Raw genomic sequence first — 25391 nt, 5'->3', positions numbered from 1 at the left:
GTAAAGACACTGTGGCTTGGATGTTGATTGTCCGCCATGGGCCCATGTATTGGAACCCTCAGTCCCCAGCTGTTAGCACTGCTTCGGGAGGTTGTAGAATTGTTAGAAGGTGGAGCCTTGCTGGAGGAAGTAGATCTCCAAGGATGGGCTTTGAGGTTCCACTGTATCACCCTACTTCTTGTTCACTCTCTGTTTCCTGACTCTGGACATGATGTGGCCAGCTGCCTCCTGCTCCAGCCACTATGCAAACGGAAGGAGAGAAGAGACTCCTGAAAGTTGGCCTCTGACTGCTATACACGCACTGGGCACACTCATGCTTGCCCCTTATACCCATAGTAATTGCTTTTGAAAAAGTAATTGTCTTAGTTGAAGTTTATAACACTGTGATGAAATATCATGACCAAAGCAATTTAGGGAGAAGGGGTTTGTCTCACCTTACAGCTTCTTAAGTCCATCAGGAGGAGAAAGACTTCAGGGCAGGACCCAGGAGGAAGGAACTTGGGAGTAGAGGCCATGGGAGAACACTGCTTCCTGACTTCCTCTTTGTGTCTTGTTCAGCCTGTTTTCTTAGAGCACCCAGCACCACTTGCCCAAGGTTTGGAACCTCCCACCTGTGAGCTGGAATTTCCCACCTCACTTATCAATCATGACAATGCCTCACAGGCTTGCCTACAGGCCAATCTTACGGGGCATTTTCTAAACAGAGATTCTCTCTTCCTAAATGACTCGAGGTTGTGTCAAATTGACAAAATACCAGCCAGCACAATATCTAATACAAACCACTTCATTTGATATTTGTTAAGAATTTGCAGAGATCAAAGGGAAGCAGGAGCGGTCCGATACCAGAAAATGACATGAAAAAAGAAAGACACCCACAGTCAAATAGGTCACAGTTAAACGGCAGAATGTCACACATAGAGAAGCTAGTGATCGCAGTGAGGGAGAACACAAGACTCAACCAGAAAGGAGCAAAGGTGAGACCCAGGGCTGCTTCTCAGCAGGAACGGCAGAGGCCACAGGAGGATGAAGTACCAGCACACTGCAAGCAGAACTGTGTGCCAAGAAAAGCTTTCATTCACCCTGCAGCTGGAGCATGGACATCCTCAGACACAAAGGCACCTAATAGGATAATGTTCCATCAATCAACATGTCAACAGGCCATTCTAAGGAATTTACCTCAGGCAGAAGGAAAAACCACACCGAGGCAGAACTGGAAAATGCAAGAGGCACCAAGAGTAAAGGAGATGGTAACAAGACAACTGGGCTCAACAGAGTTGAGCAGCAGGAAACCTAGTGACTTCTCTGTTGCATCCTAAAACACCAAGACCAGCAAATCACAGCATTTAGACTTAGGGTTCCATAGGGTTAGAGTCCATGCAGGTAGAGAGGAGACAGCAGGACTAAAGGCAAGTTGTAGAGGAAAGGGTTTATTTCAGCTTACCTTTCCACATTGCTGTCCATTATGAAGGGGAGTTGTAGTAGCAAAAACTCAGAGCCAGGAACTCAAGCAGAGGCCATAGAAGCATGCTGCTTATTGGCTTGTTCTTCATGGCTCACTCAGCCTGTTTTCTTTTTTTTTTTACTTGTTTTTATTGAGCTATATATTTTTCTCTGCTCCCCTCCTTCTCCTTCTCCTTCTACCATGATCTACATGCTCCTAATTTACTCAGGAAATCTTATCTTTTTCTACTTCCCATGTAGATTAGATCCATGTATGTCTCTCTTAGGGTACTCCTTGTTGTGTAGGTTCTCTAGTATTGTGTGATGTAGGAGAGTCTTCTGTCTATGTGTTACTTTCATTGGTTAATAAAGAGACTGCCTTGGCCTTTTAATAGGGCAGAAAATTAGGTGGGTGGAATAGACAGAACAGAATGCTGGGAAGAAGGCAATGAGGCAGACTCCTTGAAGCTCCGCCCAAGATGGACATAGGTTAGAATCTTCCCGGTAAGCTACCACCTCGTGGTGCTACACACATTAATAGAAATGGGTTAATCAAGATGTGAGAGTTAGCCAGTAAGAGACTAGAGCTAATGGGCCAGACAGTGATTAAATGAATACAATTTGTGTGTTGTTATCTCGAGTGTAAAGCTAGCCATGCAGGAGCCGGGCAGGGATGAAAAGCAGGCCTGCTCGCCTTATCACTACAATTGTGAACTGTGGGCTGGTTTTTCTTTGTTTTATGTCTAAAAGCCACTTATGAGTGAGTACATATTATATTTGTCTTTCTGGGTCTGGGTTACCTCACTCAATAGGATGTTTTCTAGATCCATCTATTTGCCTGAAAATTTCAAGATGTCATTATTTTTTTTTCCAATGTGTAGTACTCCATTGTGTAAATGTACCACATTTTCTTTATCCATTCTTCAGTCAAGGGGCATTTAGGGACATTTGTTTCCAGGTTCTGGCTATGACAAATAATGCTGCTATGAACATAGTTGAGCAAATGTCCTTGTGGTATGATTGAGCATTCATTGGGTATATACCCAAAAGTGGTATTGCTGGGTCTTGAGGTAGGTTGTTTCCTAATTTTCTGAGAAATCACCATACTGATATCCAAAGTAGCTATACCTGTTTGCACTCCCACCAGTAATGGAGTGCCTTTTACCCCATACCCTCTCACCCTCTCCAGCATAAGTTGTCATCAGTGTTTTTTATCTTGGCCATTTTAAAAAAATATTTATTTATTTATTTATTATGTATACAATATTCTCTCTGTGTGTATGACTTCAGGCCAGAAGAGGGCACCAGACCTCATTACAGATGATTGTGATCCACCATGTGGTTGCTGGGAACTGAACTCAGGACCTTTGGAAGAGCAGGTAATGCTCTTAACCTCTGAGCCATCTCTCCAGCCCCTTGGCCATTCTTATAGGTGTAAGATGGAATCTCAGAGTTGTTTTGATTTGCATTTCTCCGATGACTAAGGATATTTCCTTAAGTATTTTTCAGTCAGTTTAGATTCATCTATTGTGAGTTCTCTGTTTAGGTCTACATCCCATTTTTTAATGGGATTATTTGTTCTTTTGATGTCCAGTTTTTTGATGACAAGTATATTTTGCAGAAGGAACATTGCCAAACTCTTTTTATGAGGCTATAATTACTCTGATACCAAAGCCATACAAAGACATTACTAAGAAAGAGAATTACAGATCAATCTCACTCATGAACATTGATGCAGAAATAATCAACAAAATACTGGCAAACAAAACCCAAGAACACATCAGAAAAATTATCCAGCATGACCAACTAGGCCTCATCCCAGAGTTGCAGGGACGGTTCAACATATGAAAATCTGTCAACGTAATCCATCATATAAGCAAACCCACATTATCATCTCATTAGATGCTGAAATACAAAATACAACATCCTTTCATGATAAAGGTCTTGGAGAGAGCAGGGATATAAGTAACATACCTAAGCGTAATAAAGGCAATACACAGCAAGCCAATAGCCAACATCAAACTAAATAGAAAAAAAACTCACAGCCATCCCACTGAAGTCAGGAAGAAGACAAGGTTGTCCACTCTCTCCAATATCTATTCAATATAGCATTGAGGTTCTAGCTAGAACAATAAGACAACAAAAGGAGATCAAGGGGACACAAATCAGAAAAGAAGTCAAACTCTCACTATTGCTGATGATATGATAGTTTACATAAGTAACCTCAAAAATTCTACCAAGGAACTTCTACAACTCATAAACACTTTCAGTAATATAGCAGGATACAAGATTAACTCAAAAAAATCAGTAGCCCTCCTTTACATACATGATAAATGGGCTGAGAAAGAAATCAGAGCAACATCACCCTTCACAATAGCCACAAATAATATGCAGTATCTTGGTGTAACTCTAACCAAACAAGGAGAAGACTTGTATGACAAGAACTTTAAATCTTTGAAGAAAGAAATTGAAGAAGACACCAGAAAATAGAAAGATCTCCCATGCTCTTGGGTAGATAGAAGTAACATAGTAAAAATGGCAATCTTACCCAAAGCAATCTACAGATTCAATGCAATGTCATCAAAATCCCAGCAAAATTCTTCACAGACCTCAAAAGAACAATACTCAACTTCATATTGAAAGGCAAAAAACCCAGGATAGCCAAAACAATCCTGTATAATAAAGGAACTTCTGGAGCCATCACAACCCCTGACTTCAAACTTTGCTACAAAACTTCAGTAATAAAAACAGCCTGGTAATGGCATAAAAACAGACAGGAGACCAACGGAACCAAATGGAAGACCCAGATATCAATACACACACCTACAAGCACCTGATTTTTGACAAAGAAGCAAAAAAATAGAAAATGGTAAAAAAAAAAAAGCATATTCAATAAATATTGCTGGCATAACTGAATATCAACACGTAGAAGAAAAAATAGATCCATATCTAATGCCATGCACAAAACTCAAGATCAAATGGATCAAATACCTCAACATAAAACCAACCACACGGAACCTCACAGAAGAGAAAGTGGGAAGCACACTTGAACACATTGGCACAGGAGACCACTTCCTAAATATAACCCCAGTAGCACAGACACTGAGAGAATCAATTAATAAATTGGACCTCCTGAAACCGAGAAGCTTCTGTAAAGCAAAGGACATGGCCATCAGTCTACTTTCTAACAGTACCCAGAGCCACCAGCCCAGGGATAGCTCTGCTCACAACAGGCTGGGCCTCTCCCACAGCAATCACTAATTAATAAAATGTATTACAGATGTGCCTGCAGTCCAGGCTTATGGAGCTATATTCTAAACAGAGAGAACCTCTTCTCAAATAACTAATTTGTATCAAATTGACAATAATAACCAGGACAGTGGAAGAAGCAGGAAGCTGAGGGCTCACATTCTGAACCAAGAGCATGAAGCAGAGACAGCAAACTAAAAATAGTGAAAGTGTTTAAACTCTCCAAGCCCAGTGGCAAACGTCTTCCAGCAAGGCCACACCTCCTAAGCCTTCTGCCACACAGCACCAACTGGGGACCAAGTGTTCAAATGTCTAAGACTATGGTGGACATTCTCATTCAAACCAGCATATACCCACACAAGGAGGAGCAGCAACGTAACTAGCCAGGTTCAAAGGTGAAGATTGAGAACTGAGAAAAATCTAATAAAATGGACAGAATAGCACGCATGGAAAACATAACTCTGGGAGCCAAATAGTACAACATCCTCATGGGTTCCAGGGAGAAGGGAAATGCTTTTGACTTTGCTGCGTGTAAGAGTAAAATAAAAGAGGCTGGTGGAACACTTCCAATATGAAAGAGGATAAATAGGGAATACTGAGGGTCAAAGACTTACACAGGGATGGGGCAGGAGGACGGGAGAGCACAGACGGTAGGGGACAGGGATGGGGCAGGAGGACGGGAGAGCACAGACGGTAGGGGACAGGGATGGGGCAGGAGGACGGGAGAGCACAGACGGTAGGGGACAGGGATGGAGCAGGAGGACAGGAGAGCACAGACGACGGTAGGGGACAGGGTAGCCAAAACTAAAGATAGAAGCAGAAAGTGGAAACCTGATATCTTGTAAGCTAATTAAATATGAAACATTTTACATTTATTTTTGAGATTATAATCTAATTAAATTCCTCCTTCCCCCACCCCTTTTCCTCAAAAACTTCCCATATGCCCCTCCCTGCTTGCCTTCAAATTCATGGCCTATTTTTCATTAAATATTAAATATTAAATAATAATTATTATTAATTATTAATTATTAAATTTTTTTCCCTAAAATGCAAAATGTTCTAGCTGAGGGTGGCAGCTAATGTCTGCAATCCCAGTAGGAAAAAAGTTGAGGCGGGAGGATTACTATGAGTTCCAGGCCAGCTTGGATTATAGATCTTATCTTAAACAAATAAACAAAAATGAAAAATGTTCTAACCAAATGTACTGGTCTATAATTCTAAGACTTGAAAGACTAAGACAAGAGAATTATATGTTTCAGGTTAGCCTAGGCTTCACATCAAGAGCCTATTTCAAAAAGATAAAATAAAATAGTCTAAGGTAACTCCTAAAATATATTGGAAGGGCAAAACATTCCAAAGCAGTAGTAAAAATGAGTGCAGTAAATAAAATAAAAAATAAAATAAACCTCAATAAATACAAACGCAATAACGGGAAAATGGAAAGCCAGGAAAAATACGATATAAAGTAGGTATATTGCTTACTTCTCTGTAGCTGTCATGAAGATCACTGATCAAGACAATTTAGAAAAGAAAGAGTTTATTTAAGCTTACAGTTCCAGAGGGCTAGAATCTAAAATGGCTAGGAAGGCATGACAGCAGGAAGCTGGTGCAGGAATCCGAGTGCTCACATATAACCCACCCCATATTCACATATTCAAATATTCACATATTCACATATTCACATAGTCAAAGCCCACCCCAGTGGTATACTTCCTCCAGCAAGGCTTCCTGTTCTCCCTAAACAGCACCACCAACCAGGGACACCAAGTTCAAACGCCTGAGGCTATGGAGCACATTCTCATTCAAACCCCCACAGCAGAGAAGCACAAAATTCAAACTTATTCATTATGCTAATATGATTAATCAAAAATCATTCATTAAAAGATAAAGATTTATATTGGCTTTAAAGAAGATAACTGACTTTCACAAGAAACCTTACAAGTTCTCATTATAGGAAGGAGAAATATATATAGAGAAATATATATAGGAATACATATATATTTCCCTTCATATATATATATGTATATATATGAAGGAAAATATATATAGAGAGAGAAATAAAATAACAATCAAAGGAAAATTTAAAGAAACATACCCAAACCTAAAATGTGCCATTACAGAGTGGCACAAGGTTAAATACAGCAAGATGTTGACTTTTGCTGACCTGTGCAGCTCTTGTTTGCTGGACCTGCGAGCCAAGAACTGTTGCTTACACTGTGTGAAGATGTGTTGTTGTGACAAGTTTAATAAAAAGCTAAATGGCCAATAGCTAGGCAGGAAAGGTTAGGTAGGACTTCTGGACAAAGAGTGGAACACAGAGGGTTAAAATCTAGGCAACTGGGGGACACCAGCAAAATGTGAAGGAGACAAACATACAGAATAAAGGAGAGGTTAAAAAAATCCACGTTGCAGAATGTAGATGAATAGAAACAGGTTAATTTAAGTTATAAGAGCTAGTAAAACAAGACTTAGCTAGAAGCCAAGCTTTCATAATTAGTAACAATTCTCAGTGTCATTATTGTGATATTATTTGTGTCATTGTTAGGGAGCTGGCGGTTCCAACAAGGGAAGTCCAACAACAGAGGACCCAAGAACAGGGCTGGCTACAGTCTAACTCTGTGGACAACCTTCCTTCCACTTTAGTATACTTTATACATGAATGTAACAAAGAAGCAATGATAGAAGGAGGGTGGTATGAATTTAAAAAAAAAATGTGATCAGAAAAGTGTGTAAATAAACACCAGGAAGCACGCACTAAATATTAACAAAACATCCCTTCCCCAGAACTTTCTCAGAACAGACCAATTTAAACACAGTTGCCTGGGACATACTATAGATTATATCTGGGGAAGCAGAAAGGCAAGCATACGGCCATATCCAGACTCAGGGCACACTGACCAGATTGGGTTCTATAGCTATGTTCTGACACCCACCACGAATAAACACGTCTTATAAATTGGATGTAAATGTTTAACACAGGAAGCATGAAATCACATCCAAGAACAATCCAGAGAACAAAATATACCTGAGGTAAAAGGCCCTCTGCCTTTGTCCTGGAGCCTCTCTCACAGGTCCCCCAAGGCATTGTTCACCATGCGTCATTCTTTTGACCGTGTCTTGACACAAGACATACTACAATCCCAAAGAGGAGTCAGCTGTCCAAAAACAGCTTCAAAAAACATAAAGCTAAAACTTATAGAATGATATTCAGTCATAGAAGAAACCCTCATGTAGCTACTAACAAAGGAAGGAAATCAAAGTTAATACGCACACCGAGACTTGGACATCACACGTGGTGAGCTTTTCCGAGCTGCCAGTCAGAATGTCCGTCCCTGAGACGATTTAAAACCGAAGAGACTGTGTGGGTTCACAGTCCAGTCTGGGGTGGGTCTGCTCTATCATTTTCAGGCAAGACAAGAAGCATGATAGGAGCATCTTGGGGGAGAGGCAGGGTGAGGAAAGCTGCCCACCAGCTTCCAGTAGCTAGGAAGCAAAAGGAAGAGAGAAAGGCGTTGGGGCAATGTGGACCATCAAAGGCTGGCACCAGCGACCCACCAGTTCTACTATTCCCCAACTTCCTCAGTTAAACTACCTCCTAACAGTGCATGGAAATTTTGACTCCACCAGCAGAATCAGTATTTACAAGTTAAGTCAGAAGCCTCGTGACTGATTGCCACACTAGAGGTGACTGTGAGTCTCACTAGTGTCCTTCCACTACATAAAATAAAAATAAAAACAACAGATGGCATACTATTTCTAAAAAAATTATGTTGAATATTTTTTTAAATTAGCAGACACTAAACTATAAAGCAGTCCTAATGAGTTCCATAGGATGATAATATGAACCAATTTTCAGGCAAAGCCAAGCAAACTAGAGATTAATGACAAGAGAAACTGCGCAGATTTGGAAAATCTTCTTATATATGCTTCTGAATTAATCATGGGTAAAATAAAAAGATTATGAAGTAAATAAGAAAAATTTTTAAATAATGAAATCTCAAGACTTATGAGCTTCCAGTAAATCAATACAGAAGGGAAACTAAAGCTTTGCCTGCTTCTATTAGGAGATAAGAAAGAGTAAAAAGCAGTAAACGCCCCCCCCCACAGAAGCCAGGAGAGAACAGTGGACTATCCAAAAAAAAGTTTAAATTCATGAACAGAAAAAGTAGACATGTAACCTCTCCAGAGCCAAGCAAATCACCAAAGATACTAATTAACAATGAACACCAGCTGTGTCAGTGGGGTGAGGTGGGAGAATGAGAGAGAAGGAGGGAGGGAGGGAGACAGAGAATGGGGGAGACAGAGAGACAGAGAGATTAACATGATGAAAATTAGATCATGATTATCGGTGTAGGTGCAAATGCACATGTGTGCTGTGTGTGTGCCTGTGTGCATACATGTGTGTGCGCGCGCACATGCATGCTAGTGTCTTTCTCCTGAGCTGACCACCTTACTTTTTAATACAGGCTCTCTCACCGGCCCTGGCCCTTACTGATAGGCTATGCTGGCCAGCCAATGAGCTCCAGGGATCCACTACCGACACTGGGGCTGCAGACGGGTACCACGATGCCTGTCTCTTACATGGGTGCTGGGATCCAAGTTCAGGTCCGCGTGCTATGCAATGGGCATTTTACTGACTAAACATCTCCCCATCCCTGAAATGGGTGATCTTGGAGTTGAAAGAGGTGACAGGGGAACCAAGTGGCTAGGGTGGGAGGGGCAACAATGGCCCAGGAATAGGATGAGTTTATAACTCAAGTCGGAGGCGCACACGCACCTTTCCACCTCTGCATAGTCCCCAGCAGCAGCAGTATTAAAAACTGCCACGCCTACACTTCCCCCTCTTCCCTTTAATTCTCTCAATAGCACTTCCAATGTAATTAAGAGACACGCATATATAATTATAATCTTTCTAATGCAATTATAACTCTTCATTTTCTAGCACACTGTTTATTTTAATCATTGTCTCCATTAGAGTTTAAACTCCACAAGGACCAGGTTGCTGTCGCGTTTGTTCACTGTCACGTCTAAAAGAGCTAAATAAGGATCAGGGGCTTCCAAGGTGCTCAGTACAGAATTTCGGAGCCAGGGCTGGGGTGTGGCTCAGATGGCAGAGCGTTTGTCTAGAATGCATGAAGCCCTGAGTCCAATCCCCATCACTGCTTTAAAAACAAAACAAAACAAAACAAACCAGGTAGGGTGCTATCCCAGCTCTGGAGGTTGGGGCTAGAGGACCAGAGACCAGAAGCCCAATGTTTTCCTCAGTTACATAGCAAATTCATGGCCACCTTTGGATACATGAGACCACCTCAAAAAAATAAAATAAAATAAAATAAAGGCTATTAAGGTGAGCAAGATGGCAGTCAGAAGACTCAGGCTTCTACTGCCACAGAAAGCCCAGCTTTCAACCTTACAAGGATCATCACATTATTTTACTCCTCAGAAATAAATCTTTGAGACTTGTATAGTCAACGGTACTGATTAAAAACAGAATTGGAAGAGGAAAAGCAATGTCCTCACAATTTAACACCTTCCACCTTCCCTAGGTCATCACAGTGTCAGATGGAGATGATTTCCTGAGCCCATAGTTTCTATGGGGAGGCAGAGGGCTGGCATTCCAATATGCAAGCATACTCTACCTCACCATGGGGGCAATTCTGAAGGCTATGGTCCAGGTAGATGCCTTAGGGTCAGCCTAAGGTCAGATAGGAACACAGGAAAGAAATCGAGGTCAGAGCTCAGAGATCAGAGGAACATCACTGAGTATCAGTGGCATGGCTGCTCCTGACAGGAGTGGTGCCATGAGCCACCTTCCTGACACCCACAAAGCAGAGCTGTTGCCTTCAGAAGCATGGGAAGTTCCATCTACCTGGAGCACTTTCAAGGCTAGTCTCCATACTCAGCCTCAGGACTAATCCAACCAGCCCCACCCTAGCAGGGATTCTACCACTGTGTATTTTGAATAAGTGCTGGGTCAGCTCAGCTTGACCAAAGAAGCCAAACCGCTGCTCAGCTAAACTGAAAACTCTCCCCATGGTTCTATCCTGACAAGAAGGGCACCTCAACCAGGCATCTCTGAGCAGCACTGTCTCTGGTTCTACCTACCCCAATCAGTGACTCCAGCTATTGCCAGACCACAGCCTGCAATGCTGCCTGCGAGCAGTACCAAAGAGTTGGACTGTCTGGACAGTGAAGACATCAGCAGACCAGCATGGCGGCAAGCCACTCCAGGGCTTAGTCATCAGCTCTAGTGCAGGAGAACCAGCCAGTCTTGCCAAACAAAGGAACCCAGTGAACAGCTCACTCAGCATCAGAGCAAAGGGAACAACAATCCATCCGACCAGGAACTCCCAGGGAGCTCTGCCTGTGCAGAGATGGCTAGCTGGTCCTTCCAGAACCAGCAACTAGACACAATCATGAGAGTCTGCCTTGTCCATGATTTGGACAGGAGTGAGTCTCTTTGGATACACAGACAGCAACGTAGTGACGAGAGGATGACAGAGAATTGGGAAATTACAACATCTCTAAAAGCTACCACAAAGCTCCAACGATGTCTCCCAAAGCATAGAAGTCTGTGGAATGACTGACTAAAAATAATAATAATTCTCCTTCAAATTCTCCTTAAACAGGGAATTAGAATGAAAGGCCAGCGAGACTGTTCAGCAGGTGAAGGTGCGTTGCCATGGAGCCTGGCGTCAATCTCCAGGGCTTACACAGTGGAAGGAGAGAGCCGACTACCACAGCTGTCCTCTCACCTCCACACAGGCACCGCAGCATCTGTGCATGCGCACATGTGAACACCCAGGCAGACACATGATAAACAAATAAATATATGCTTTAAAAGGGTACTAGAATCAAAAATGAAATGAAATGTGGAAGTAATACACTAATAAAGTAAGAAATCTGCAAAGAATCAAGAAATGTTAAAAAGAATCAAATGGAAATTCCAGAGATGGAAAACACAGGCACTGAACTGAAGGCATTTTTGGTTGTTTACTTTTTGTTCAATTTTTATAAAGTTTAATATAAAATAGGCAAATAAAAAACTCATGCACCAAAATCAAACAGACCCAAAATCTCTACATCTAAGTGAACATGTATATAGTTATAAGTGGCCATTCTGAAATGATGAGCTTCACATTGGATTCCACAATTTCACTATCAAGAATATTTATATTCACTCATCCCCTACCAAAAAAACAAAAATTCCATGACAAGTTAGAATTAAGACACCAGTTAGCTTTATACACTCTTTTATAACTTATTTCTATGACCTGTATCCCCTAACATTTGACCCTTTCTGCTTTCTTTCTTACACATTGTACTGAACCTACATGCACATTTGTTTATATAAATACACATATATTATTGGCCAGGTTCTGCATATGAGGGACCACATTTGGGGTTTTTCTTTCTGATATTGTGTGGCCTTGTTTAATATTATAAATTCTAAATCCTTCCATTATCCCATAAAATCTGTGAATACTTTATTATTCAGAGCTAAATACTATTCATATATATGTGAGCATACATATATAACACAAATGTTCATTATCCATTCATCTGTTGATGGACAATTTGGGTTAACAGTAGACTTCGCAAAGCAAAAGCAATAATTCAGTAATCTAAAAATATATTAGTTGAAAGTATATACTCAGAGAAAGAAAAAGACAATAGAATGAACAAGAATGAAGACCCAGGATAATAATGGAACCGGTCGAGAGGTCAAACCTGCATAGAGAGAGTTCCAGGAGAAAGACAGAGGGTAGAGAAAGGAAGAAAGGAGAGAGGGAGGTAAGGAGAGAGACAGGGAAAGGCACAGAGAGAGACAGAGAGAGCACATTTAAAGAAACAATGGCTAAGTTGTACCCTAATTTGGGGGCCAGATGCCAGTGCAAAAGTGAAGGAGGCACAGAATTCTCCAATCAAATTCAGCTCAGAGAGAAACACACACACATGCACGCACACACACACACACACACACACACACACACACACATACACAATCAAAAATGAAAGACAAAACTTAAGGAACAGAAATAAATAAATAGCATTACATAGAAAGGTTCATTGACATGAACACAGGCAGAATTATCAACAGGAACCCTGTAGGGCAGAAAAGAGTAAAATAGGGTGTTGGAATGATAAAGAGAAAATCTGTCAACCAAGAATACTATACCCAGAAAATCTGTCTTTCAAGAACAGTGGATAAATACAAACTTTCACAGATGAACACTGTCTAAGGCAGTTTATAACCATCTGCCTTTCAGGAAGTGCTGAGGGAAGTTCTTGAAGCTGAACCAAACTTTGTGATTATAACTGACAACATAAAACACACAAATGCACAAAACTTAACAATGATGAGAATTGAAGTCTTATTCTGAACGTTTTAGGACTGCAGAGTGGTATTGATGAAGTATTATTCCAAGTATAAGGGCAGAAAGACAATTAATTCTGTTAGAAATAATTCTTGCTAAATAAATTTTCCAGGGGTGGACGAGAGGATATAATATAAACTCTAATAGCAAAAACATAAAATATATGGAAAGAGAGTAAAAGAATAGAGTTGAATTACATAGTCTAAGTTGTTGAAATGTACTTTCAGGGACTAGAGATGGCTTAGCGGTTTAAAGTATGTACTGCTCTTGCAGCAAATGTTAATTCAGTTCCCAGCACCTACATTAGGCAGCTCATACCTATAACTCCATCTCCTGGGGATCTGATGCCCCTGTTCTGGATTCCATGGTCACCTGCACATACATAGCACAGAAACACATACATACAAATACATTTTTAAAAAATATTTTAAATGTGATTTTATAAAACATTCCATGTAAGATTCATGGCAAATGTAAAGAAAAAATAATTGCTACAAACATAAAACAAAATGAGAAATGAATCAAATGACACCAATAGGAAAATCATCAAACCACAAGAAAAGACAGCAAGACGGGAAGAAACAAAGGATATACTAGAAAACAGGTGATAGTAGGAAGTCATCGTATGTCAGAAGCAGCTTTGAATGAAAAGATATGATTTCCCCAATGAAGCAGTGAAAAGTGACTGAACAAATTTTTTTAATTGTAATATCCAACTATGTGCTGCCTACAAGAAACTCACTTAACTTTTAGCTTTTAACCTTTTACACATAGATTACAGCCAAAGAGATGGAGAATGCCTGCATTCCACACAAGGAAACCAAAAGATGACAAGAGTAGCTATACTCAGGTCTGAAAAGGAATAGACAAAGTTTTTTAAAAATATATAAAGAAACACTAAAGAAGATGCAGTCAACTCATCAAGAAACTATAACCATTGTAAATACATATGAATCCACAAATGCAACACTTAAACACACAGATCAAGATAGAGACATGATAGGGACTTTCAATGATGGGCAGACCAAGCCAATAGAAAACAAATAAGGAAAAGTTGGAGCAGAAGAGTCTTTTAGATAAATGAATGGACAGATGTAAAGAGATCAATCTATTCAATGACAGAATATTTATCTTTTCAGAAGCACATGGAGCATTTCCCAGGATGCATCACGCAATAGGCCTCTTAGAAAAGTATGATGATTAATTAATGCCAACTACCTTTATACCTTTTATACGACAGTAGCACAAAATAAGAAAACCATAATGGGAAAATTTCATAAAGTCCACAACACAGAAATTAAATAGCATGCTTCCAAACAGCCAGTATAGGCATTAAAAAAGAAAATTTAAAATATCTTGAGACAAATGAAAATGGGTATGGTCTCTTAAAATGTACTTGGTATAAGAAAATCAAATGTAAAAGAAAAATTCATAGGATCCCTATATACTAATGAGTTACCAAAAAAGAAACTGACATGAAAATTATGCCACTCATAATAAACACTAAAAAAATAGGAATAAATTTAACCAAGGTGCATTGTGGACTCTAGAATATTAATGAAAGAAATTGGGAAAAATAAATGGAAAGATACCCTGACCTCACAGAGGAAAAGAATTAATATTGCTAAAACATTCACAGTACTCAATGTGATCTATAGCTTCAATGTAGGTGATATCAAAATTACAGTATTATTTTTATAGAAACTGAGAAAAATAAAATTCAAAAGGAAACACATACATACTATCCAAGACAATCATAAGTGGAAAAAAAAGGTCAAAGTAGGGGGTATCAGTTTACCTGATTTTAAACTATATGTTAAAGATAGAATCATTTGATAGATGTAGAAATTATTTTTGAAAAATACACTCTGACCAGTGGAGCATAATAAACCATTTCCCATACCAATAAAAATGTAAACATAAGATTGCAAGACCACACAGTGGAAGAGAGGTCAGCAAGATGGCACAGCAGGTAAAGCTGCTCACTGCCAAGCCTGACAACCTGAGTTCAGTCTCTGGGACCCAAATATTGGAAGGAAAAAACAAGTCCTATAAGTTGTCCTCTGACTCCCATGACGTGTGACACGGCATGTACACAAACTAAAAATAAAACTCTCGAGCAGAATACACAATGGGGAAAGGATAGTCTTTTTTTTAAATGACGGTGCTGGGAAAACTGGATGGTCACATGCAAAAGAACGAAACTGAACCTTATCGGACATTATGGACGTCAACTCAAAATGAATTGAACACTTAAATGGAAATATATATATATATATGGAGGAGAAAACATAGAAGGAAGCCAAACAGCTTTGATCTGAGTAATGATTTTTTTATCTGACCCCAAGAATTCACAAGCCTCAAAAGCTGAACCTAGACCAATAGAGTACATCAGTCTGAAAAGCTTCTACACATAAAAGAAATCAGTTGATAGTCTAAGGAGATAACTTATGGATTGTGAAGAATGTTGTGAACTCAGCTCAATATTAAGAAAACAAAATGTCAAAATGTATAGCTTAATTAAAAACAATTAAGTATAAAAAAGAAAAAAAACAAACCCCCAAATATAATGGGCAGAAGATTTGCATAGGCATTACTCAAGAGAAGATATAAAAATTACCAGTAGATGAAATAAGCAAATGTTCTACATCATTAATGAAGGAAATGCAAAATAAGTTACAGTAAGATACTACCTCGCCTGTTAGAATAGCTACTATCCAGAAATGAAAGATAAACACTCCGGATGATCCAGAGAAATGGAAGCTTTTGTGTGCTGTTGGTAAGACTATAAATTAGCACCTCCAAGCCAAGAAACTAAAAATCTACAGCAAAATTTCTCCGTAACACAACAATTCCACTCCTGGCTACTTGTGTAATAATTCCTTTTCAATGAAAACATTTTGTTTACAACAGTGCCTGGCACAGCAAGGTAGGTGCAGTAATGGCATGAATGTTGTGGGAGCAACCAAGCCCCCATTTCTGATTGAATGCCCAGAAGAAACACCTACCCATTGCAACCAGGCCAGGAAGCTGAGGTTGGGGAGTGCAGACCCACAGACGAAGCTACAGCTGAACCTACTGCTGCCATGCTGTATCAAATTGCTGTCTAAATTTGTATCGCTCCACTCAGAGATTAGTGCAGCTGTTACAATCCTTAGAGGAGTTTCTTACTGCAGTAGATGGATGGTTAAAGAAGAAAACTCACAACTGATCCAAGTCCAGGTACTAGGTTTCAGGGAAGTTCTTAGCCGTAAACAGAACACCTGTAATCACGCCCTTGTCCCCAAGGTGTACCAACTATCGTGGAAGAGGAGGCAGAAAGACTGTAAGAACCAGAGGTCAGGGCAGACTGTGGCAAAGTAGTGGCTTCTGGGTATAACAGGACTGCTGCCCTCATGAATCACAGAAGCTATGGCTGCCTGCACATAACCAAGCCAGTTTACTCCAGCATGGAGCGGGAGGGGCTCAAGAGCCCTCACCCCTAACTGGGTAGCTAGGAATGACTTCTCTGGAGAAGAAGATAGTTTTCTCTAAGAATGTAGCCCCTAGTAGGTCAACTTTAGCGCATGGCATCTTTGCATATATGGATATACTTTGCATATACTATATGTATATATTGCATACAGGCTTGCATATATGGCTAGCGCAACGTAGCTGCAGTAGGTTATAAAACAGAATAAACTGCATACACGTGGGAAGGAGTGGGGAGGTAGCGGCAGATCTGGAAGAAGTTATGGGGGCCTATGAGAGGTAATGCAATCAAAATACATTCTGTGAAATTCTCAGTTAATAAAATATCATTGATTTTATTCTATTTTATTAAGAATTTTTTAATACAACCTTTTCTCATTTTACAAAGCTATCCCCATTCCCCACTCCATTCCCTCCTCCCATTCCACTCTTTCCTCCACCCCACCCCCCTATCCACTTTCCAGAAAGGGTAAGGCTTCCCATGGGGAGTCAACAAATCTGACACTTCACTTTGAGGCAAGACCAAGGCCCTCCCCACTATATCTAGGCTGAGCAAGGTACTTTTCCAAAGAGAATGTGCTCTTAGATGCCTGTTCAAGCACTAGGGATAAATCCTGGTCCAACTGCCAGTGGCCCTACAGACTGCCCAAGCCTCACAACTATCCCACACAGTCAGAGAGCCTAGTTTGGTCCTATGCAGGTTCCCCTGCTATCAGTCCACAGTCAGGGAGCTCTCTCACTAGCTCAGGTCAGTTGTTTCTGTGAGTATTACCATCATGGTTTTGACCCCTTTGCTCATATTATAGCTCCTCCCTGTCTTGAACTGGTTTCAGATAGCCCAGTGCTTCATTGTAGATCTCTATAGCTGCTTCCATCAGTTGCTGGTTGAAGGTTCAATAAAGACAATTAAGGTAGTCATCAGTCTGATTACAGGGGAAGGCCAGTTTAGGTGTCCTCTCCACTGTTGCTTAGAGTCTCAGCTGGGGTCGTCCTTGTGGATTCTTGGGAATTTCCCTAGTGCCATGTTTCTCATTAGCCCTTTAATGGTTCCCTCAATCAAGATATCTCTTTCTCTCCCTCACTGTCCTTCCTCCTTCTTGAGCATCCCATTCCCTCATGTTCTCCTCCTCCCTTCCCTTCTTTCTACCTCTGCTTTCACCCTCCCTTCTCCACCATCCCCCCACTCCTAATTTTTTCAAGAGGTCTTGTCTGTTTCCCCTTCCCAGGAGGATCCATGTACGTTTCTTAGGGTTCTCTAGCTTCTATGGAATCATGGACTATAGGCTAGTTAGCCTTTCTTTTAGGTTAGTAACTACTTATGAGTGAGCACATCCCAAGGGTGTCTATCCGGGTTTGGGTTACCTCACTCAGTATGATTTATTCGAGTTTCATGCATTTGCATGCACATTTCAAGATGTCATTGTCTTTCACCACTGAGTAGTACTTCCTTGTATAAATGTACCACATTTTCTTTATCCATTCTTCAGTTGAGGGGCATCTATTTTAAAAATTCCATCCCAGGAAAAAAAAACTCCTTAAAAATTCCAAAATTCTAGAAGGAATTTCCTTAAGATTCTAGAGGAAAGCAACTCTTGAAAGAGTTCCTGAAATCTGTTATACTCACAGGTCCCTCCCTCCCCAAGGGTATATAAGCAACAAAGACTGCTGAAGAGGGGAGCTCCCCAGCCTGTGGAGATGCCTGCAAGTCATAGGTAGCCCAGGTTGGGGTGGGCTTTCAACCCTGCAGATGTCCTTCAGCTGCCCAGCAACCCCAGGTTGTAGTGATGGGAGTGGCGGGCTGCGTCCCCGCCCGCCTTGCTCCTGGCCTCCTGGCTAGCTTATGCCCTGAAATAACAACACACAAACAATATTCATTTAAACACTGCTTGGCCCATTAGCTCTAGCCTCTTACTGGCTTACTCTCACATCTAGATTAACCCATATCTAATAATCTGTGTAAGACCACAAAGTGGTGCCTTACCAGGAAGATTCTAGCGTATGTCCATCTTGGGCTGGAGCTTCATCGCATCTGGCCTGGTGGCTGGCTTCATGGCGACTGTCTCACTGAGGAGAGGCATGGCATCTGTCCCAGAGAGGAGAGGTGGGGCAATTGTCCGAGCCATCTACCTCACTTCCTTTTTCCTGTTCTGTCTACTCCACCCACCTAAGGGCGGGCCTATTAAATGAGCCAGGCTGTTTCTTTATTAGCCAATGAGAGTCCTCCATCACAAGGAAACTCATGCTTCACCACGATGAACACTGGTGGAGTAGTTACTTTGGCCTGATCCATTCCCTGCCTTGGGTGAGTAGAAATTTGCTCACATCCCTCCAGAAAAAGCCTCATGCCACAGGACTTCACTCTGAGATGTGAACTGGTATTCTGAAAGGATGCCTGCCCCTCCATATTCATCACAGCTCTGGTTGCAACAGCCAGGATACAGTGTCCACCCAAATGTCCATCTGCAGTAGCGTGAGTACGCAAAACATGACAGCTACACACAACAGAATACTATTCCACCTTAGAAACGAAGACAGTACTGGAATTTGTAGCAATGTGGTTGAAAATAATATTGTGTTGAATGAAATAAATATCCCAAGTAGGAAAAGGCAAATAAATGATCAGTGTCCTCGCTCATACGCAGAAGCTAAAACAGTCGGAACTTTCAAAAGCCGAGAGTGGAGCAGTGGTTACCAGAGACTCGGGGAGAGTGGGTGGGAAATTATATTTAAAGGGTGGATGTCTCACACAGGGCAAAGGAGGAACTTTGAAAATATACTGTACAGAGTGGTGAATGCCATTGATAACAACATGCAGTGAGCATTTGAAAAGTGCTGAGAGCCTAGTGTGAGTATTCTCACTATAAAATGTTCATTATTTTTCTACTATTAGTCCGTTTTGACTCTTCCATGCTTTGTTCATAAGTCCTAGCAGCACCTCATATCCTAGAAATAAACACAAGCACACATTTTCAATTTACACTAAGATAAAAATATAGAACTGTGTGAACAGCCCACTTGGTCACACAAAGAAAGACCAACACATGTAGAGACAAGGGCAACAGATTTGCCAGGCACTGCACAAAAGAGGAAATGCAGACACCAGGCTACTCAGCCTTTCTGGTGACCACGAAAGCCCCGAGACGTGGCATCTGCCCACTGGACACGGACAAGCAGAAGTCAGACAGCTCTGGGTGGCCTTCCCTGTGTCTGTGGTCCAGCAGCAGCTGCAGCCCTCTCTGCTGGTGGGAACAGAAACAGGTAAAAATCACTGGTGAAGTCCTTCGGCCCCAGCTCGTGAAGGCGAAAACACGTGTGCTGGGTTCTGCAAATCCGTTCAACTGCCTGCACCCAGCCTGCCCAGCTCTTTGTTGCTGGAATCCAACCTACATTCCACCAGAGGGCATCTCCAGCTGGGCTTAGCCATGAGAAAAGATCAGAGTCAGGCACAGAGCAAAACATAGGGTTCTTTTTCCCATTGCCCCCTCTTCCTCTCTGCCCAGCACCCCATTTCTCCAGGTCACATGTTCTGTCACACACTGCTCTGGTGTGCAAAGTGCAGACCACTTAAGAGTTCACCCGGTGTTTGTTCACTGCATAAATCAAACACCCCACAAATCTAGACAGCATATTATTTATATATTAAAAATCCAAGAAGACAACAATGAACACCTCCCTGGAAGTAATGCTTCTCCCTCCTAGAGAGAGGGAGCAAACGAGAACTTCTCACAGGGCAGTGAGCTGCCTCTGCCACAGTGCACACAGCTGTGCCCTGTAATTACTGCTCCTGGTACCCGCCCCATATATTATGCGTGTGGTATATATTAATTTTCGAATAAAACCCAATTTTAAAAAGATAATCAAGATTTTTTTTTCTAGAACAAAAACTCCATTATTTCAACAACCATCACAGTAAAGGTTTTAAAGATATGCAAAATTATGTTTTTGCAGAACTCCCAGAAATTAAAAATACTAAACAAAAAAAATAAAGGTTCCAAACATTTTTAATGATTATATTCAGTAGAGTAACATTTATTTAAAAAATAATGAGTCCAATAAATTACAACTTTTTAAACAGTGCCTCATGAATAAGCATATACCTAAATATCCAACAATACACTAGTCTTTTTTATAGAGGAAGAACCTTATTTCATGTCAAGAACTGGAAATACATCTAGCCCGGCCCTACAGAGTTGGAAAGGAAAAGAATGGAAAGAGAGGACCGGGTGATGCTCAGCAGCTAGAGTAGCGCTTGCCAAACAAGTCTGAGGACCAGACCTGGGATTCCCAGACCTGATGAAAATATTGGGTGGGCTGGCAGCCGGCCTGTGATTCCGGCAGAAAACAGGGATCCTCCGAGACAGCTAGCTAGCTGGACTAAACAGATCAGCTCCTCCACCTCAATAACTAAGAGTGTGATAAAGAAAGACTCCCAGCATCAACCTCAGGCTCCCACGCACATATGAACACACATGCATGTGCACCACATACATGCAAGCAAGCATACATGCATGCACACTACACATGCACATAAGGAAAAATGTAGAAAGACATAGAAAATAATGGAGAGGGGAAGCAAGGGAGGGGGGAGATGAGAATGAAAGGAACAACAGGAGAGGACATGGCTCTTGTCACCTGCTGAGTGAGCGAGACACCCGTGAGACGGCTTTCTAAGGGCATGTGAATGGATCGGCTCATATGGGAATTCTGGGAAGGTCAACAATGGGTCATGAACTGGACAGAGCATTGCCTGTTACAGAAGGGACACAAAGAGAGCATCTGGGGGGTGTTAGTACCCTCAGGTCTTTCGTGGAAGAGTGCCTGCCTGTTTGTGTTGCAGAACTGCTTCTGGGCTCTGCGTCTGGGCTCCATGTGTCACTCTCCATGTGTTCTGAGAAGTAACACCTCCATTCAACAAATCCTACTTCCAAAAGGCCTGAACTCTCAGAACCTCTGATCCCTCCTCCAAGCCAATTGACCTCCAAGCCAATCCTCCAATGACCCAACGAGCAAATGATGGCAGATAATCTGCCTTTGTGAGTTTGTCTGGAGAGCAGAGGAGATCATGCATGACTAGCCCCGTGCCTGGGACAAGCAGAGACTGATGACTGCTAACTTTACAAAGTCACGATGCTAGAAAGAAGGCTGGAGCAGGCTGTGATGGGCCCATGCACCAGCAAGCAGCAGTTGCATATTATTCTGCACTAAGAAAAGATTCCAGGAAGAATACAGAGTAGGCCACTGGGATTTAGGTGGGAGCAGTCACCAAATACACCACTGACAACAGTTCAGACAGGACAGCAAAGGACAGAAGATGACACTGGGCCACAGCCCAGCTACACTAAAGAGCTACAGAGCCAACAAAAACATTCATGACACCCCCAGTTTCTTACAGGAGAAACTCCTGAAATATCTGAAAGCCATCATTTTCAGGGTTGACTTGTGTCCCTCAAAGAGATTCATTAATGTCATAGCTAGCTGCCAGTACTTCACCACATGTTCTAATTTGCAAATAAGGTCATTGCAGAAGTAAACACAAACTTATGGGAACAGAGGAGTCATTAATGCTTGATGACCCACATATTAAAACCAGGAGAAAGGTTCCCAGTCAGTAGATGGCCCATGCCCATGGAGTAGAGACTGAAGGGAAATATCTCTATCCCAGGTCAAGCTCATCACTACTGATATTTTTTCTTGTGCTTGGTGTGTGTTTTTAATCAGCTTGTCTCCTGGGAGTAGACCTGGCTCCTTGGAAATGCTTCTATGGCACCGTCCATTGGACACGCTTCATGCCGTCACTATTTCTAGGTCAGATTGGACCTTGATTTCAGATTTGTTATGCTACATACATTCAGCCTCCAGAACACTCTAGCTTCCAAAACAAGCCAGAGCCCACGGGTCATGCTGCCTGTGAGCAACAGTCTCTGCCAAGGTAGCTTGTACATGCCTGCTCCTGGCACCAAACATCTGTTGTTCTGTTTGCTACCATGATTTGAACAAGTCCCCTGCACCTGCTCCCAGCATTTTGCAGAAATCTCAACCCTAGCTCCCTTTCTATGTGTCTTACAGTCCTCCCCGGTATGCTAGATAGTTTCATGTCAATTTGACATAAGCCAGAGCCATCAGGGAGAAGGGAGCCTCAGAGGAGAAAATGTGCTGTGGAATATTAGTTGAAGATGCATTACATTTGTTGATGCTGCGGAACATTTGTTTAATGACGCAAAGATGCGCTGCATTCTTTTATGTTGCATTTGTTTAACTCTGTGAAGCTGTGCCACTTTGCCTGTCTAAAGCACCTGAGTGGTCTAATAAAGAGCTGAGTGACCAATAGCTGGGCAGGAGAGAGAAACAGGCAGGGATGGCAGGCAGAGAGACTAAACAGAAGGAGAAATCTGGGAAGAGAAGATCAAAGAGCAAAAAGTCAGGGGCCAGCCACCCAGCTACACAGCCAGTAAGAAGTAAAGAAAGGTATATAGAATAAAAAAGATAAAAGCCCAGAGGCAAAAGGTAGATGGAATAATTTAAGAAAAGCTGGCTAGAAACAAACCAAGTTAAAGCCAGACATTCATAAGAAAAAATAAGGCAGCCGGGCAGTGGTGGCACAGGCCTTTATTCCCAGCACTCGGGAGGCAGAGGAAGGTGGATCTCTGTGCATTCAAGGTCAGCCTGATCTACAAGAGCTAGTTCCAGGACAGGCTCTAAAGCTACAGAGAAACCCTGTCTTTAAAAAACCAAAAAAATAAAAAATAAAAAAATAAGGCTCCGTGTATTTATTTGGGAACTGGGTGGTGGGCTCCACAAAGAGTAGAGAACAAAGATTATAAACACAACTAACTGCAAAAATGCCTCTGTGAGGTCAGGCTCTAGGCAAGCCAATAAGCAGCACTCGGCCGTGGCCTTTGCATTAGCCTTTGACTCCAGGTCCCTGCCCTATTTGAGTTTCTGCCATGACTTCCTTCATTGATAGGTGATGATGTAGAAGTGTCAGCCAAATAAACTCCCCAACTTGTTTTTTGGTCGTGGTATTCTATCACAGCAAGTAGAACACCTGGAGACCCCATGTAGGCATTGGGGCTCCTGCAGCCGGTGTCTGGATCCCATAGCCCTTATAAAAGATACTTAGAAACTGAGATTGCTCAAAAAGCATCAACTCCTCATTTTGGTCCAAAGGCAACTAAAAGCCTGGCATCCCTGCTCTAAGGTTTCATCTGCCTCCTTTAGGTGCTCTAATATCAGCTTTTAAAACAGTGTGCTCCAGACCCACGAAAGGTGCCCTTCTCATTGTCCCGAACCTGCAGCCACTTTAGGTTCCAGGCACAAACAACAAGACTGGTGGATAAACATCTCTACTGCAAGACTGAGACTACCCACAAGCATCAGGGAACCTGAGCCAACTGACTGCCTCTCCAAAAACCATAGAGCAGTTGTCCAACCATAGAGCAGGAGACATTTCCTGAGGATCTACTTTGTCCCTTCGTTCAGTAAGGATTCTTGGACCACACTATAAAAATAATACAGAGACAGTTATCAACTAGACTGCAACACGCTTGCTTATGCATGCCTTTGACTCCTCCCCAATTCTTCTTTTACATCTAAAAGTCCACCCCGAAGATGGACTTGGGATCACTGGACCACTGTGTGATGCTGATCAAATCTCTCCCTGCTTTTCACCACCACTGGTCTTTTTAGTGAGTGGATTGGGATTCCAATCTTATCCTATTGGGTCTGGCAGATGCCAGCCTCTCCCAAAGCTCTGGTGGTACCCGAGGAGCACACAACTTCATTTCCCTGCTGCTCGCCTGAGCTGTCATGTTGTCAATCATTGGGGAGCTTTCCGTACTGCTTCCAAACTACGGCCTTGATTAGAACGCGAATCTTCATTTATTAAATAAACAAGCACTGTTTGTTTGGTTTTCCTTGACCATGAACCTGTGCAGCTGAACAGAGAAAGGTCCCTACACAGCTCAGCTCATCTCATGATTTTTTTCTGTTCATCTGATCTTGTGTAAGAAACCACCACCCAACTCCTGACTCAAGCTACCGTCTTTGTCTTTACTTATCAATATCTGAGCAGGGTCCAGCAGTAATGGCCCCTGTGGTCAGTGAGCATGGCTGCACAGAGACCAGATAACATCCTTCAGAGGCCATACACTGGCTGGCAGGTTGTGCCAGTGGGCAGAGGCTCAGAGGGATATTAGCCAGGCTTTGATTCTTCCCCACGAGGGTAAACTGCACCTGCTCCCAGTGAAGGAGCGCAGAACCAAAGCCAAGGTTCAAATCAGGGAGTGGAAGATGGCAGTCTGGTAGGAACTGTGCCTGAAAGCCTCAATGTGAAGCTCACAGAGACCACAGGGATTCACGAGAGGAAACATAGATAGATCTGCCTCCAATAGAGCTGATCACGGGATTTCTGGTCATCCCTCACCCACAAGGCACACACTATGGTCTTCCCTGTCCACACTCAGCGTGCTTACACTTCTTGTTGGCCACGTGATTACGTCATCACAACCCTTCCTTCCTCTACCCTTCAAATGATCTCTTGCCTTTTCAGGATAAGGTGCCCAGCCTGCCTCGGGTCCAACCCTTCCACATGATCCCAGTCCTCCAGCTCAAAGCCATCTCTCTGATAATAGAAGGCCCAGCCCCCAGATGACTGGAACTTTATCTGTTGTGTCCTAGTGAATCAGATCTCTTCCCCATGGTGGTGGGGAGTGGGTTGAGATATTTCAGGAGCAGTTCTCAATCATTCTTCCTATCGCGAGGCAGAGGAAAGACACTTCTTGTAATTACGTGTTACATGTGAAGCATTCAAAGACGGCCAGACCTATTTTGCATCCTTACATGTCTCTTTAAATT

This window comes from Arvicola amphibius, chromosome 9 (assembly GCF_903992535.2).
Source record: "Arvicola amphibius chromosome 9, mArvAmp1.2, whole genome shotgun sequence".
Classification (NCBI taxonomy): domain Eukaryota; kingdom Metazoa; phylum Chordata; class Mammalia; order Rodentia; family Cricetidae; genus Arvicola; species Arvicola amphibius.
Note: the sequence above shows the minus strand (reverse complement) of the source record.